The 18,322-nt window shown below is 39.9% G+C and overlaps 1 protein-coding gene across 2 annotated transcripts in view; it reads right to left on the minus strand.

The window, feature by feature from the left end:
* Nucleotides 1-18,322, minus strand: part of LOC101279781 (guanine nucleotide-binding protein G(q) subunit alpha) — a 439,263-nt gene that overhangs the window by 417,443 nt on the left and 3,498 nt on the right. For both annotated transcript variants that reach the window (XM_049710835.1, XM_049710834.1), the window contains exon 2: nucleotides 16,546-16,740. The gene's annotated coding sequence lies outside the window, so the exon portion shown is untranslated. The remainder of the gene's footprint in view (nucleotides 1-16,545; nucleotides 16,741-18,322) is intronic.

Below are 18,322 nucleotides of genomic sequence, written 5' to 3' on the forward strand. Positions count from 1 at the left end.
CCCCCTCTCCATTTGGGACTGTCTCATACTAGCCCTCTTAGTACAGAAATCCTGTCTGACTGTTCCATCACCTGGGTGTGTATAGAGATACCCAAAGATACAGGATCCAGAAATGACTTTCCGTGTAAATAAAGGTCAGTCTCTGAGCTCTTTCAAGCCACAAACTCTCCTTTGGTGAGAAGTACTTGATCCCTAAGTATGTGAAAGAGATCACTGGTATGGGAGGCTCATCCCCCAAGTCTCTAGTCCTGCCTTTTCTACCTAGTGGGTCACTGAGAATCTCTGCACTTTGGAGAGTTGGAAAACTCACACATGGTGATAGACCTGCAGGACTGTTCAACAGATAATCAAAATCAGAAACTCATCTTCTCAGACTCAAGGCTTTGCTTGCTCTCTAAGCTTGCCCTACTCAACAGGAACCAAAGTTGCTTTGCTAGGACCACAATCCAGAAGCTAGGGCAGGGGAGTGGCCTGGGGGAGCTGGGGGAGTCACACTGCCCCTAACTTCTCCACCCCCTGGGAGTAAAGGACAGCGTTGGAATGAAAGGTGATGCCAGTGGCTTCTTTTATCACACATTCACAGGCAACCCCCATGCCTCCCTAACCTTGTCCTTTGTGGCCTCACCCTCTTTGAAGTCTTTGAGAAGTGTTGCTCCACTCAGCCCTTCCAGGCTACGTCCGGATAACACAGATGGGGATGAGGGCGAGGAAGCACTGGGTGCCTCTGGACTCTCTGACATCAGGCTGAGTGGGGATCCAAGGTGAGACCAGGACCCCTGAACCCTCAGCACAAAGGGGAGGGCCCACATCAGCTAAGAGGGTACTGCAGGACACCTATTTCAGCTCCTCCAGGCTCATGAAGACCACAAGGTGGCAACCTAACTGTGATGAGCAAACAGTTTGCATCAAGAACAATATCTAACAAGTTGTCATCCTACATGGCTGGAAAAAGGCACCAGTATCACCTTCCCAAGACAGGGAAATGCCTTGCCTGACAACATGCATACATGCCAATATTGCCTTGTGCTCACATACAAAGTCATTCACACCCCTGCCAGGATGGCACCCAAGGGCTGCACAATGACCCGGTCAGCTCTGAATCAGGCACAATGCCTTGAGGCCTGAATCAGGCTTTGGGGCTGGGGGTTGAGGGCAGGAGAAGGCAGGATGAGACCCAGGAATAAGCAGGAAGGGAACATTCCCATTCCGTCCACCTGCTTCTTCCTTCTTCCATCTTTTCATCCTTTCTGACTCAAACACCCATCAAGCTTTCCCTCACTCTCTGTCTCATTTTCCCCCAGGTTCTGTGTGGCTGTACCATGAACACTCCCATCACTAATAGACAGGTGCTCCCTTTGTCCTACGTGACGTCACCAACGCAGGTACCATGGAGGGCCTCCAGTCTGAGAAAACACCCAGCCAGCAGAAAACCTCAAGGTTGAGTTCAGATGGGTCCCCAGACAGGTCAACTCTCCAGGCACAACAGTTCCTCCTCTAGGTTTTGCCCTGGCCCTCCCAGCATAGCTGGAGCACATCCCTGCCACAGCACATACCTTCATCTAAGACCCACCAGATCTGTGTCCCCTGGACACTGGCTATGCTTGCTGGAAGACAAAAATAGTGGTAGTTTTCAACAAAATGTTCTTGTCCCTGAGCTGCTTCAGTGCAGCTATTGCATGGTTATACAGGGTGGGCAGTCAAGTGAGCTGGACCAGACCAGAAAGCAAAATTCATGTCCATGGCTTTGAATCCAGCTCTCATCTGGAGCTGGAGAGTGACCGAGTGCCACTTGGCGATATGTAAAGATTTCTTGCCCAACCCTGGAATGTCCTCCTTCCCCTCCCAGCTCTGCCAAGACTTTCTTCTGCCCTCTTCACTCTCTGGCATCCTCCCGTTGGAGGAAGCAAGAGGAGAGAAAGGACACTAAACCCTCACCTCACCTGGGCTACAGTGCCCAGCAGGAGAGAGCTGAGGTTCCTGCACACATTTCACCCACTTGTGTCACTCACTCAGCTGCTCAAGCCTCAATGGGAGTGAGACGGAGGGGAAGCAGGTCACCGATGAGCACCTCTTTGTGGCGGCAGTGCATGAACAAGGCTCAGAGCTGCCTCCCCGATATCTCTGTATCAACTGGCTTCCCCTCATCGCCCTGGGGCTGGGGCTGGGGCTGGGGCTGGGGAGGGGTTGTGATGTTTACAGCGTCATTAAGATCTTACACTGCTGCAATCAAGCACCATATCATTTCCTCACTTTGATTTCCTCAATTCTCCTCCTAAGTTTAACAAATCAGCCATGCTTAGGACACTCACACCTTTCCCCTCCACATGAAGAAGGCTTAAAAGAGTTGAAAGCGCTTTTCTTTGCTGTTTTCTCCCACAAAATCAGCTTCTTTACAATTTCCATCTTCCAAAGAACTTATGCTTCAAGACTTGCCTTCTCTATTCTCCCTTCACCGTAAGATGACTCTTAGCAAAGTCCCTTACACATGATAGCATCTCTGGTGTTGGCATTTACAGACTCTGGCCCTAACAAACCCAAAAGGTCCCGGGACTTAATTCCTCAAATGTCCTGCAGAGATTAAACGTAGATAAGTTCAAAAAATAAAATTTCCATATGAGAAGAAAGGGCTATGCAAATGGTCCATCAGCTGTATTCCTTAAATATGTCTATATCCTGAAAGACAAAGAAAGCCTGGGGATATTAAATCTTGAGAGACCACAGAGACATGATATTTATATACCTGTGTGACATTTACTGGATCCAGGACTTGAGAAAAGACAATGCTATAAAGGATATTACTGAGTAAATTGACAGACGTGAAATACAGGCAGTAGACTGAGTAAAATCTATTAATGTTAGATTTCCTGAAGTTGATACATTTAATGTGGGTATGTAAAGAAGTCTCTTGGAAATACGCTCTGAAGGACTCAGGGAAAGGGACAATGATATATGCTCATTGTAGAATATTCAGGAAGGAGATTAATACAGAGCGAGACAGACTAAATGAGATAACATGTTAAAAATACATGAATTCTTGTAACTTTTTTGTAAGTTTGCAATTATTTCCAAATAAAATGTTTTTAAATATTTCCCACAAAGCACCAGGAGATGGGCCTTGGAGACACCAAATAAGAAATAAGGGAGAGGGTTCCCTGGTGGCGCAGTGGTTGAGAGTCCGCCTGCCAATGCAGGGGACACGGGTTCGTGCCCAGGTCCAGGAAGATCCCACATGCTGCGGAGTGGCTGGGTCCGTAAGCCATGGCTGCTGGGCCTGCGTGTCTGGAGCCTGTGCTCCGCAACGGGACAGGCCACAATAGTGAGAGGCCCGCGTACGGCAAAAAAGAAATAAGGGAGAGTGAGGGAAGCATGGGGCTGAAAACAAGGGATTGGTTATAGATCTGGGTAATTAGATCCCCATCCTTGGTTTCCACCCATCACTGAAGAGCCAAAGAGCTTCCTTCTTCTATGGCATCCCCACCTTGCTCCCTGCCTGAAGGGTTGGTAATTAATCTCTGGAGAAGTGGAACTCAGTAGGCTTTGAGCTCAGGGATCCAAGCAAAGCAGAGGGTGGGGTGAGGTACAGGGATTGCCTGAAAGTGCCTAGTGTTCTAAGAAACATGAATGACCAAGGAAACTACCATACCCTTTCTCACTCTTTTACTTCTCTGTATTAGCCGATTGGTTACACTGAAAATGATGAAACAGAAGGGAAGGGGAAAGACAGGGCAACCCACTGTTCCTTTCGCTTTCACTCTTTCTTTACACAACACTAAGCTGAAGGTAGAAATCATGGTAGAAATCACATGTGTTGAGAAATGAAGGTGAAACAGTTGAGTTAGTTTTGTGCGGCATTTCCACAGTATGTGTAAGAAAAAAAATACATATGCATGTACAATCTACCAAGTATAAGTTGTGTAATTTTGGTAATTTTGCATACAAGCAAAAAGCTCTTATAGTTGCACTTAAAACTCACATTGTACAATATAAAGATAGATGGTAAAATTCATACTATTAGTGCAAATTTAAAATTTTTCTTTACTTAGAACAATAGCCTATAGCAAATAAAAAACAACCTGACAAGCTGAGGGAGAGAGACTTTCGAAAAGAGGAGGTTTTCTATTTTAACCTGCTAACACCACTTTTTTCCTGCTTTTCAAACAAGGGACCCCACATGTTCATTTTTTCCTAGGCCCCATAAGTTATGGGGCTGTGCCTGGACATTTCTTCTGATCAATTTACAGCCATGGAGGGTGAAAAGTTTGAGGTGAGAAGTTATCCACCTCATCCTCCAATAGGCATCGATTGTTTTTATTGTTTTGAATTACACAAGTGACTTAGATTGGGTCCCCAGAAGCAGATGCTGAGAGGGGGAACTGTTCTAGGACAATCCAGTGGGACCTGAACTGGAAGGAGGCCAGGAAGAAAGTACAATTTCAAGTAAAGACCCTTAAGGTCAACAAAGTCATTTAGGCTGAATTTCAGGGGAGCCACACAGAATCAAAAATAACACCTTTGAGTTGCCCAATCAAGGGCTAGGCTGCAGGAATCTTTATACTCCTCCTGTCAGTTATTTGTTAAAAGCTGGGGCACAGGGAGAGGGACACAAATAACCAGCACTTCTCCTCTCCAGGTCGTCAGCAAAGCTGCTTCTGGTAGCCTGAAGGCACCCTAGCAACAAAGAGACACAGGTGCCGGCTCTTGGGGGGTGCCAAGCCCCTTAGGTGCTAGAAAGCACAAAACATAAACACACGGTAATAAGACTACTTGAAACATCAGAAATGGTAGTGAACAAAAATGCACTCCAATGCTGCTCCTTCAGAGAGGGTAATTCTGATAACAATGTGATGTTTATCCTTCCAGGTTATTTTCTGTGCTCTTACATTCAGTCCACAAATATGTATGAATGTCCACTATGAGTCCACTAGACGCTGATGCTGCAGATAAATCAGATAGACCTTGTCTCTGTTTTCATTATCTTACACTCCAGTCGGCATAGTGCTTGTCTAACTATCCTGTATCTTGCCTGTTTCACTTTACAATATACCATGGATACCTTGTTACATCAACATATGCAAATTCGCTGCATGTTTTATTGGCCACATACCATTCCATAAAAGGAATGTAGCATAATTCATTTAACCAATTTCCTATTGATTACGCACTGATTCTTAAAAGAAAATAGCTGAGGAGAAAATAAAGCAAGTACCTTCTTTACATGGGTGACACATCTTTGCATGGGTGTATTCTCTGAGGCCAACTGAGAGACGGTTACTTTTTAGGATGAAGATATGTACGGATAAGTAGAGCAATCTGCCTGAACTTAAACCTAAGAGAAGGTTTCAGAAATATTCTGGGTGAGGATGCACAAAGGTATGAGAGTCAGACCACACTGAGCATGAAGGCCACGTTAATGTGAGGAAGTTGAACAGATGTTACAATTAGAAACCATTACAAGTCTTTGGGGGGAACTTCAAGTCATTTTACAACAGGTATATACTGTATGATTTCCAGTTATTAGTTTGCCATTCAATCCTCTGATGCATACTTATAATACAGATGAGGAAAATGATGACCACTGTTGCACAACCAATGAGTGGTAAAACCTGGATCTGAATCCTAGTCTGACTCCTCAACCCATATTTTTCCCAAACATAATGCTGCCTACACTTATGCTAAACTGTCAGATTTTAAGCAGCAAAGTATAAACTGGGTTTGCATTTTACTGCCTGGCTGAGGAGAGGTGGGGAGATGATGACTAGAGGCAATGAAAGTTGCTTATCAGCAGGATGGGCCTCTAGGGGAGAACATTAACTATTTTTATTTATTTATTTATTTTTATTTATTTTTATTTATTTATTTATTTGGTACGTGGGCCTCTCACTGTTGTGGCCTCTCCCGTTGCGGAGCACAGGCTACGGATGCGCAGGCTCAGCGGCCATGGCTCACGGGCCCAGCCGCTCCGCGGCATGTGGGATCTTCCCAGACCAGGGCACGAACCCGTGTCCCCTGCATCGGCAGGCGGACTTTCAACCACTGCGCCACCAGGGAAGCCCAACTCTTTATTTTAAAGTAAATTTTTTAATAGAAATGTAACATACACAGAAAAAGTGCACAAATCAGAAGCACCAATGAATTTTTATAAAGTACATCTGTGGGACCAGATCTTCACACTCAAAACTTTAAACGTTATCAGCAACCCAGAGCCCTGTCAGTATTCACCACAATCCTGCTTAGTATCACCATGGATTTATTTCACCTGTTTCAGCTCTTCAAAAACGGAATCACATCATGTAGAAGGCAGCTTCTGAATGAGTCCCAATGACCTTTACGCCCTGGTATTAATGTCCTTGCTATACTCCCCTCTGGAACTAGAGACTTGCTTCTAAATGGAATGTGGCAAAAGTGATGGGATGGCACTTCCAAGATTAGCTGACGAAAGCCCTACCTTGTTCTCTCACTTGCTCCCTCTGATGCGAGACAGCTGCCCTGTCATGAGCTGACCTAGGGAGAGACGTGTGTGGCAAGGAACTAAAGGAGGTCACCACCCCACAGCCAGTGAGGAGCTGAGGCCCTCAGTCCAGAGCTTATTAGGAGTGAATCCTGTCCAGAACCACATAAGTACACTTGGAAGCAGATCCTCCCTCGGCTGAGTTTTCAAATGAGACCACAGCCCCAGCTGACACTTCAGTTACAGCCTTGAGGCCGAGGCCCCCAGCTAAGCCACACCTGGACTCCTGACCCACAGAAACTGAGACCATAAATATACGTTACTTTAAGCTGCTAAATTTTGTGGTAATTTGTCATGAAGCAATGTATTATATGTACTCCTTTGTATCTGGCTTTTTTCAGTCGACATTAAATTTGTGAGATTCAGCCATATTTTTGTATATAGCAAGAGTTCATTCACTTTCATCATATTCTATTGTATTGAAGTTACCACAATTTATTTATTCTCCTCTTGGAAGACATTTGGGTTATTTCTAGTTCGGGGCTATATGAATAGTGCTTCTTTGAACAGTCTTCTGCATGTCTTTTGGGACACATATGTACACACATCTGCTAAGGATGCACTAGGAGTGCAATTGCCAGGTCACAGGCTATGCATCTGTTTAGCTTTCCACAGTACTGCCAGCAGTTTGTAAAGTGCTGATATTAATTTACTGCTCCACCAGAAGTGCGTGGAGTTCCAGTTGCTGCACATCCTCATCAGCTCTCTTTTTCATCTTAGCCATAACGATGGGCATATAGTGGTGTTACATTATGGTTTTAATTTGCATTTCCCTGATTAATTAATGTTTGTTTTAATTTAATTAATTTAATTACTTAACTTTCATTTCCCGCATTAGGATGAGCACCTTCTCAGGTTTTTTGGTTATTTTGGATATTCTTCCTTTTGACATGCCTGTTCAAGCATTGTCCATTTTTCTGTCAAGTTGTCTTTTTCTTATTGGGTTCTGATACAAACTGGAATCAAGGTCTTGTCAGAAATAGATATTGAAAAGAACTGTCATTCTTTGGTTTGTCTTTTCACTCTTCAGTGATTATTTTGTTGATTATTTAGATTGACAATCCATCTGGGATTGATTTTTGTATATGAGTTGACATAAGGGTCAAAATTAATTGTTTCTATATGAAGACTGACACATCACCATTTATTGAAAAAAAAATCCTTTATCCATTGTACTTTCACCTTTGTCATAAACAAAGTGACCATATATATGAGTCACAGTCCAAACCTTTCTGTTCCATTGCTCTATTTCTATTGTGTCAACACCACATTGTTTTAGTTATCATAGCTTTAATGAGTCTTGTTGTCTGACAGTGTAAGTCCTACAGCTTTGTTCTTGTTTTTCATATCTTACTATTTCTTGGTCCTAAGAATCTCCACATAAATTTTAGACTCAGCTTGTCAGTTTACACACACACACACACACACACACACACACACACAAGGGATTCTGCTTCTTATTGCATTGAATTTGTAAAAAGTGCGGAGATTACTGATTTTCCTACTGCATTAAATCTGTAGAAAGTGTGGAGATTATTGATTTACAATGCTGAGCCTTGCAATCAATGACTATAATATATCTGTTCATTTATTTAAATATGATTTAATTTCTCTCAATAAAGTTTCTCAGTTTTCTGTGTAGAATTTTTTTTTTTCTGTGTAGAATTTTTGTAAATTTTTCATTATATTTATTCCTAGGTGTTTGATTTTTTAAAAACACTTTTATTATAAAATAAAAATAGATTCAGGAAACCACATAAGACAAATTTATAGCTTAATATTACAAGGCAAATACCATTTTAACTGACACCCAGGTGAAGAAATAGAACTTTGCCTAAAGCCCCTCCATCTGTCCTGATCCAATTATAATTCCTTTCTTTCCCAAAGTAATCATTTTCCTGACTTTTATAATTGGCTCTTCCTTAAATTTCTTTATAAATGTTATCACCCAAGTTTGCCTCCCTGGACAGCATCGTTTAGTTTTGCTCAGTTTTAAATAATGACTTTTTCTCTTTTAATCTACAGGTTGCTTTTCCATCCTTTTATTGCCCTTCAATTTACCTGCTGACATGTAGAGTTTCCCACATGTAGAGTTGACATGTAGAGTTTCCCACAATATGGGTTTTGCTGAATACATGTCCATGGTGCAGCTCAACATGTTCCTCTGTCCTATTTCCTGCAAAATGGGAAACTGATCAATCCTTTTGGGAAGACTATAGTCTGGTGTATTATTTCACCAGGAAGCAGGCAACATCTAGCTATTCTCCTTTTATGATGTTAGCAGCCACTGATACTTAGTGTCTAGATCTGTTAACTCATCACAGATTGCAAAATTATGATATTCTAAGTTGATCATTTCTTTTTCATTTATTGGCTGGAATACGTCTATGAAGAGATCTATCCCCTCATCTACAATTTTGTTACATAGTGGTACAGTTCATAGTGGAAAGACAGGATAAAGGCTTGTTTCTTCCCCCACCTCACTACATCACTGCCTTTTTAAAAATCAGTTTTCATTATAATGATTTTTCTCCCAATTATACTCACAAGTTGACTTTTTTTTATATCCATAGAAACCCATGGATTTAAACACAGTTGATGAGTTTCAATTCATTGTAATTATTATCCTTATTGATGCTCAAATTGCTCCACTGTCCACTGAGAACCTCTTTACCTTTGGCTAGGTCCTTTTGAAATAACCCTAGTAGTCTTTGATAACTTTCTTGTTATTTGGTATCACAAGATTTTCCAAGTTCGTCTCACACAAATGATCCATACCTGAAATCAGCTTTCTAGACCGCAATCTGGACCCTATGGATGACTTTTGCTATTTTGTTGGTCATTATTTCTAGGCCTAGTCAATGAACAGAGATAGAATGTGTATGTATGTACTTTTGTGTGTGTACATGTGCACGTATACACACATATAGTCATATACAATTATATAGTACAGATATACAGTTAATATGTATCTATAGATAGAAATAGGTCTAACTATCTACATGTCTAATCTAAATATATGTAGAAATATATATATGATTAAAATACCTTATTAGTACAGATAATTCAAATTCAGCACTGCAGAGTTTTTAGTTAACCTCTTCTATATTACTTCTGTGTTCCCTTTCTTCCCACCCTGAGAACCCTAGTTCTCAAGTTCACAAGGGGTGTTATAATTAGACTATTTCATAATTGTTCATTTGCTCTATTCCATATTACAAAACAGACTCAGGACAGAAACTCTAATATTATGTTTGGTAAACAATACGTTTATTGAAAACAGTTTTAACTTCATTTGGCATTTGTTCAATCTTTCTCTCTCATTTAAAGGACTGACATCTCCATTGCCAGAGCATATTGCCATTATATACTATACTCTCTCCGTTTTAACCTTCATTTAGTTCTAATTCTATAAAAACTATATTCTTACTTCTCACCATCGGTTCTTACACTGATTGCCTCTAGTCATTTTGGTTGTATGATGCTTATTCTTTGACAGATTCTTTCAGGGTTTATGTAATTAAGATACGTTGAGTTCTTGTATGTTGATAACAGGCGGCCTGTCTCCAATTATAAGTGAAAGTTAGTTTTGTTGGGATTAAAATTCCAAGCTCACTTCTTTTTTTAAGTCTAAAAATTTCTCTAGAATACACTTTGGTGTTGGTTGTTCAGGCTTAATAGTCTCAGGCATGTGATGTACTCTTTCAATATGCAGTTTCTATTATTACTGTTATTATTACTTTAGAAAAGTTTCTTGAATCATTTTGTTGGTATTTGTTCTGTTTCCTTGCTTTGATTTTCTTCTTTAGGGGCTCCCATCATTTGTATATTTTATTTTATTTTATTTTTTGCCTATGTACAATATTTGTCACATCCTCTTGAATCTTTAACAATTTCTTTTTTTTTTAATTTTAGATATTCCATAATCTTCACCTACTTTTCATAAGGTGTTATCTGTTATGTTTATTCAGTCTTGTGCTTCTCCTGGTTAAGACTTCTTTTTTTCTTTTTTTTTTGGGCCCTGCCTCATGGCTTGCAGGATCTTAGTTCCCTGACCGGGGATTGAACCCAAGGCCCCCAGCAGTGAAAGTGCCAAGGCCTAACCACTGGACCACCAGGGAATTCCCAAGACTTCTTTTTTAAATGACTTTTTTTTCCCATTCTAATTCATTCCTGGGATCAGTTTCATGTTTGAACATTAAACCAACCTTACATTACTAGAATAAAGCCAATTTGATTGTGATATATTATTGTTTTACATATCATGGATACAGTTTGTGCTTTTGTTTACACATTTTGCATGCATGTTCAAAAGAGAAACTGGCCTGTGATTCTATTCTTGTAATATTCTTTTTAGTTTTGATCTGAAGCTTATGTTGGGCTTATAAAAATTCTGAGTAATATATTCTTTTCTGTTTCCTGGAAGATTTTTATGTAGGATTACCACTATTTCTTCCCTAAATATTTGGAAGAATTTACTTGGAAAGTCATTTATCCCTGGAAATCATTTTCTGTAAAGGTACTTAATTATACAAACAACTTTTTGAGTAGATATAGATTTTTTAGATATTTTTTCTTTCTTGGGTTAGTCTTGTTAGGTTGCATTTTTTAAGAATTTATAATTTTGGACGAATTTTCAAATTTATAAATTAAAAATTATCATAATTTTAACAGCTTCATTGGGATATAATTTACGTACCATAATTTCAACCCTTTAATGTATACAATTCAGTGGTTCTTAGTGTAACCACTAAAAGACTTGTGTAACAATCACAACAATCCAATTTTAGATTTTTGTCCCCCCACAAAAAAACCCATTACATATTAACAAGGTTTTTTCATTCTCCTCAATCCTCTCAGCCCTAGGCAACCACTAATCTACTTTCTGTCTCTACAGGTTTGCTATTCTGGGCATTTCATATAAATGGGACCATACAATATGTGGTCTTTTGTGAGTGGCTGCTTTTACTTTACATAATGCTTTCATGGTTCATCCATGTTGTAACATGGATCAATATTTCATTCCTTTTTATAGCTGAATGCTATTCTATTGTACGGATATTCCACATTTTGTTTATTCATTTATCAGATTGACATTTGAATTATTTCCACCTTTTGTTTTTATAAATATGCTTCTATGAACATTCATGTACAAGATTTTATGCAGATAATAAGCTTTTATTTCTCTTAAGTATATATTTAGTAGTGGAACTGCTGGGTCATAGGGTAACTCTATGTTTAACACTTTGAGGAACTGTCCAGCTGTTTTGTAAAATGGCCGCACCATTTTACATTCCCACCAGAAACGTATGTGGGTTTCAATCTCTTGTCTTAAGGCCTAGCATGTCATCTATGCTGGAAAAGGTTTCACATGTAGTTGAGAAGGATGTGTATTTTACTGTTCAGTTGAGTGTTCTATAGACATTTATTAGGTCTTGTTAATTCATAGTGTTGTCCAAGTCTTCTATATCCTTGTTGATCTTCTGCCTAATTGTTCTATCCATTATTGACCGTGGAGTACTGAAGCCTCTACCTAATGTTGTGGAATTATCTATTTCTTCATTCATCTATTTCTATCTATTTCAATTCTTCATGTATTTTGGTATCTTCTTCATGTATTTTGGTTTTATCTTATTCAGGTCACATATGTTAATAATTTTTGTGTCTTCCCTTTTTTTTAATCATAAAATGTCCCTTTTCATATCTAGTAACTTTTTTTTTGTTTTAAAGTCTATTTTTTCTGGTATTAGTATAGCTACTTCAGCATTCTTATGGTTGCTATTTGCATGATGTATATTTTTTCATCCTTTTACTTTGTACACATTAGACCTTTGAATCCAAGGAGTGTCTCCTATAGAAAACATTTTTTTAAACGCAGTTTGACAATATCTGCCTTCTTTTGATTGTATTGTTTAATTCATTTTCTTTTAGTTTTTATTATTATATGGTAGGATTTATTTATGTCTATCATTTTACCTTTTGTTTTCTACATGTCTCATGTTTTTGTTTTTTTGTTATTGTTGTTGTTCCTCCATTTTCCTTTTATATTAAGTGGATATTTTCTACTGTAACATTTAATTCCTTTAATGATTTTTAACCACATTTTTTGAGTAATGGCTGCTCTAGGGCTTATGTAATACATCTTCTCAAAATCTCTTCAGATTTATACTAACTTCATTCCAGTGAGAAACAGAAACTGTACTTTTATAGAGCTGCATTACTTCTCCTCTTTTTTGTTTTTATTACATTTATATATGTTACATACTTAACAACATATTATTATAATTATTACTTCACACAAGCTTATCTTTTAAAGGAGCTTAGAGAAGAAAGTAGAGCAAATAAATATTTATAGAGTTTGTTGGGTTAATCTATTTATTTACCATTTCTGGTTCTCTTCCTTTCTTCCTGCGGATTCAGGTTATGATCTAGTGTCATTTTTATTCTAATACAGCTTTGTTCTCACTGCCTTCTTTGTACCATATCATCAAATATATTACATTTCTTTATGTTATATACAGAACAATCCAAATATAATCTTATTGTTTATGCACTTACTTTTTAAATTAGTTAAGAAGGAAAAGAAATTTGAAATTACATTATCTTTTATAATTCCCTACACAACTGCTCTAATCAGCATTTTTTGTTTTGTTTTTATGGCTTGAGTTACTGCCTGCTATCATTTGAAGGACTTCCACTAGTATTTCTTGTGAAGCCCGTTTGCTAACAATGAATTCACCCAGTTTCTGTTTCTGTGTCTGTGTTATGGTACAGTACTGATGATAAGTTGTGGAGTGGTAGGAAAAACTAAAATGTGATGTACTGTATGATGTATGTTTTACTGAAGTGGCTTTGTCAAATTATAATGATTTATGAGAGAAATCACATAAAGCTAGCATCACAATTCTCCAGAAATGTTCTGTAGAATGCTGATGTTAATGATGAATATGTGAATCCCAAATCTTTCATTTGTATTGAGCTTATCATCATTAATTCTTCTCCCAACAATGCCATAACTATAGTTGAGTTCTAAAGTGTACCTTCCTCTTTTCCCATAGAAATTGTCCCACAATTTCAAAAAGTTCTCAAAGGTGAAAAAGTTCACATGAAGTTTATCACGTTTGCAAATGCCAGTGAAAATGCTAAGGTAACACTGTCCAAAATGCAATATTCTTCTGTGAGAGCACCCAATTTCAAACAAATACACATTTTCTAAATACAACTTAGACCTGTGACATGTTTTGGCCAATGAAGTGTGAGCAGACATGATGGCCTTAAATGAGCAACAGAGGCCTTAAATGGGCTTGTACGGTTGGGCTCACCTCTTATGTTTCAGTGAACTTTGTAAGAAGACAGGGCCTGGGAGCTGTGGCCTCATAGTTGGGCTCCAGAGTAAGATGTGTGGGACAGACCTCAAACTGACCCAAAATATGGAGCAAAAGCAGCCATCTAGAGGTCTCAAAGAGAGCCACTGCAGCTAGCCCATAGGCCCAAGAAAAATAAATTCTTGTTTATGTAACTGAGTTTTGGGGCGATTTGTTCTAAAGCATTATCACAGCAAGAGCTGACTAATACAACATCCTCCAAATCATTGTTATGTAGATGTCTGCCACCATGCCTACATGTAAGGCAATTGTGTACTCAAATTTTGAGAATTCTTGAACTCTTGGTGCCTCTCCAACACAATTTACATGGCTAAAGTTTCCCCAAATAAGTTCACTAATGTACCACAAAGATCTCCCTAAACTTTTATTAAATGTAATTCAAAGTTCTTTCTATTCATTTTCTGCTTTATGTAGTTAAAATGCTTTTTATGACTCTAAAAGGATGCAAAATTGTAACAAAACATCTTTGTAGATAGCTGTTATTCACAAAGGAAAATTACAAACAAAATAGGCATTTCACTGAGTGTAGAGCACTGATGCTCTGAGTGCCTCTAAATGCCAAGTGAACAAAGGCACTTAATAAATATTGAATTCTGCTCTCTCCACTTGAGAGGGAGAGCAAGCTATTCTAAAGTGGTGGAGGGATGCTCTTAGCAGCTATTTGCAACACTCTGTGAGCTTGGACACTGTGTAGCTACGAAGAAACCTTTTGTCTAAGGAAACTAACTAAAGAAACTTGAAAGTGGAAAAAGAGAGAAAGAATGAGAGATACCCTTCTCATGGTGACTCATTCATTCATTTACCAAATATTTACTATGTGTATAATACTGTGCCGAGAACTGCACAGAACACAGAGATGTACCTCTGTTCTCAGGGAGGTTAGATACCAGAGAGGGAGATAAGATGTAGATGCCTTATGGCAGTTCCATATATGTCTTGTTAAACTGTTTACAAGTTCAGGGGAGAAAAGGGATCCATATCTTGCTTGGATTCTCAGTGAAGTTTTCCCAGAGAAGGAGGTGTAAAATAGATTGACTAGAAAAAAAAATTAATGTAATAGGTAGGTATGAAAGGGAGCAAAGATGCAGAGAAAATTAGATCCAGTTATTTTTTTAAAAGTCTAGAAAGTGAAATTAAAGCCAAATTATGGAGGGTCTTGAATGTCAATCGTAAGAGTTTGGCTGTATTGTGTTGGCAATGGGTGTCATGGACGGTTTGGAACAGGGCAATGGCATAATCCGAGAACCCTAGGAGGTGTAACAGAGGTTGTAGGGAGGAAGATAGGAAGACATGCTATTCTCCGAAGCAATCATCGCAATCCAGGTATAAAATAATAAATGGTAGAACTGGAGTAATGGCAACACAGATGGAAGGGAGGAGTATGAGAGACCCTATAAAGAAAAACTGTCAGGGCTTGGTCATTGATTGGATACATTCATTTATCCATTTAACAAAGGTTATCAGTAACTGTGCTAGTCGCTGGGGATGCAAGAGTAAGCAAAACAGACATGATTTCTTCCTCTCGGACCATATGGTAAACACCTATCTAAAACTGGATGTGAAATGTGATGAAGGCTATAAGCGAGAGGTACGTGGTGTTATGTGAGCTACGGTAGGGGGATGTGATGAGTTGAGTAGGTAAGGGGATACTTTCTTGACAAAGTAACACATGAGAAAAGATGAGAAGGATGAGGAGGCATCAATCAGTTGCAAACTAAACAGAAGGACTTTTCATGCAGAGGGGCAGCATGGGCAATGTGCCGTTGTAAGTATGCAGGCCTGAAAGGAGGCCACTGTGGGCTGGATGATTGAGAATGAAAGGAAGGAGGTGCAAGACGAGGCTGCAGAGATCATGCTCCATCCTGCCCAGGGGATGCCCTGCCCTGCAGACGAGTGCACCCAGAGTGCCAGTGCACAGCAAGATGAGAAGCTTGCTCTAGAATGCAAGTCAGCACTCTGCTTCGTTCATCAAGAAAGTCTTGCCTGTTAAACTAAACAGCATATATCTAGTGGAGGTATGATTTACATTCTGAAGCAAGGGCCTTATCTTACAGAATGGCAACAGTTCTCAACCGGCAGCCAGCCTGTGACTCCACATTTTAGACCACTGTGAGGAGGTCTGTCTTTATCCTAAGAGCAATGGAAAGTCACAGAAGGATTTGAAGAGGAGATGGTGGTGTCTGCGTCATGGAACATGGATTGGAAGGCAGCCAGAGTCAGCAGAAAGAAGATGATGAAGTTTGTGTCTGAAACCTTACTTTCTTGGTGAAATAAGAGGTATCCTCTTCAGGTGAGAGAACAAGGACACACAACAGAGTCTAGTGGGACATGAAAAGAGTGGAGAAAGAGTCATTGTTAACAGCCATAAGTAAGGGAGTAGAAAAAAGAAATGGGGACCACATGTCAGTTAAAATAAGACAGCCTGTGTTGTTGACATAGCTCTGTGACTGGATCTAACAAACGCATTGCTCTGAAAGCAGGTTCAGAGAAGATGAATGTTAGAGATGAGTAGAATGCATCTGCAGTGAGGTTCCATGGGAAGGTAAAATGGTTTGGCAGTCTGGGTATAATGTTGTTATGATGGACCAGCAGTAAACTACAGGGAATCAGAGGTAAAATGATAAACTGTATTCTAGTCAAACTTACACTCACCAGAGCCCTGAAGGAGGAGAGTCCACATCTTGTACTGCCCAGTAGCCATGTCCCTCCCAGGGCAGGTACCTGCAGGGAAGCCAAGGCAGCTTGTCTTGGGCCAGGCATGGATCTGGCTTGTCAGAGGATCCCAGAGGTGCTATGGGGAGGCAGCTGTTGCTCACCATGCTCAGGGAAGCTGGAACACACCAGATGCTGAAAGGAAAACCAAAGCCACTATTAAGCCATAACTAAATGTTAAGGAGGGAAGAGATGATCAGGCAAGCCTTGACTGCCAGACAGAAAATAGGGAAGCTCGAGGAAAACACATTTTAAATTAATATGTTAGATGATTAATTAATATGATGAAGCTTCCCTGAAGTTCATCTGTAGGCAGTAGCCACAAGGTGCTAGTAATGACTTATATGGAGAATAGATGAGAAAGTCCCAGTAGTCATTAATCAGCACTTCCTCTGTACCAACACTGTGCTAGGCATAGGGAATATAAGGATGAATGAGACACTTTCCCTGCCTTCAAAGGGCTTAGAGTCTATGGAAGGAAAACTATCTAAAAAGATGCTTATCATTGGAGACACCAAGTATTATGATACAGGGATGTCAGGGAGCAGAGTAGTGAGGCACTAAACAAGCAGGGGAGGAGAGATGAGGGTCAGGGAAAGAAAGCCTCCCAGGGAAGCTGGCCCCCAACCTGAGGCTGGGAAACAGGCGGGTGTCAGCTTTCTGAAGAGCAAGCAGAAGAGGAGGGTCTTAAGTAAAGAAGCAGCATCTGTAAAGGCCCAGGAAGGAATGATAGAACATCAGAAACTACAAGCTGGTCCACATGTCTAGAGAAGACATTCAGGAAGGAGTGTAGCCAGAAGTAAGACAAAAGAGGTAGTCAAATCATGAAGGAGCTTATATGCCAAGCTAAGGAACACAGATCTGATGCTGAGGACAATGAGAAATATGCGGCTTTCCAGGAAGGGGACACGAATTCGTGCCCCAGTCTGGGAGGATCCCACATGCCGCTAAGCGGCTAGGCCTGTGTGCCATGGCCGCTGAGCCTGCGCATCCGGAGCCTGTGCTCCGCAACGGGAGAGGCCACAACAGTGAGAGGTCCACATACCGCAAAAAAAAATAAATAATAAAGACATCACCCTGGAGGGGGAAGTTAAGCCTGAACAGGAAATAAGATCACCCAGAGAAACTGTGAAATGTCCGAAAGGGTGGACACTGAGGATGGGAACCTAAAGAACACCTACAATGAAACTGGGTAAGCAAGAGACACCCAAGAGTGAGACTGTGAAGAAGGAATTAGAGAGGGATAAAAAAATCAAGTGGCTTGATGGAAAACACAGAAGAGGGAGCTTTAAGAAGACAGGAGACAACTACATTAAATGATGCTGGAGACTAAAAAAAATGGATGTAGCGACACAGAAATCATACTGACAAGGATTCCCACTCTCACCACTTACATTCAACATAGTTTTGGAAGTCCCAGCCGCAGCAATCAGAGAAGAAAAAGAAAAAAAAGGAATCCAAATAGGAAAGGAAGAAGTAAAACTGTCCCTATTTGCAGATGACATGATACTACACAAAGAAAATCCCAAAGAGCCACCAGCAAACTACTAGAGCTCATCAATGAATTTGGTAAAGTTGCAGGATACAAAATTAATACTCAGAAATCTGCTGAATTTCTATACACTAACAATGAACTATCAGAAAGAGAAATTAAGGAAACAATCCCACTTACCATTGCATCAAAAAGAATAAAATACCTAGGAATAAACCTACCTAA

This window comes from Orcinus orca, chromosome 6 (genome assembly GCF_937001465.1).
Source record: "Orcinus orca chromosome 6, mOrcOrc1.1, whole genome shotgun sequence".
Classification (NCBI taxonomy): Eukaryota; Metazoa; Chordata; class Mammalia; order Artiodactyla; family Delphinidae; genus Orcinus; species Orcinus orca.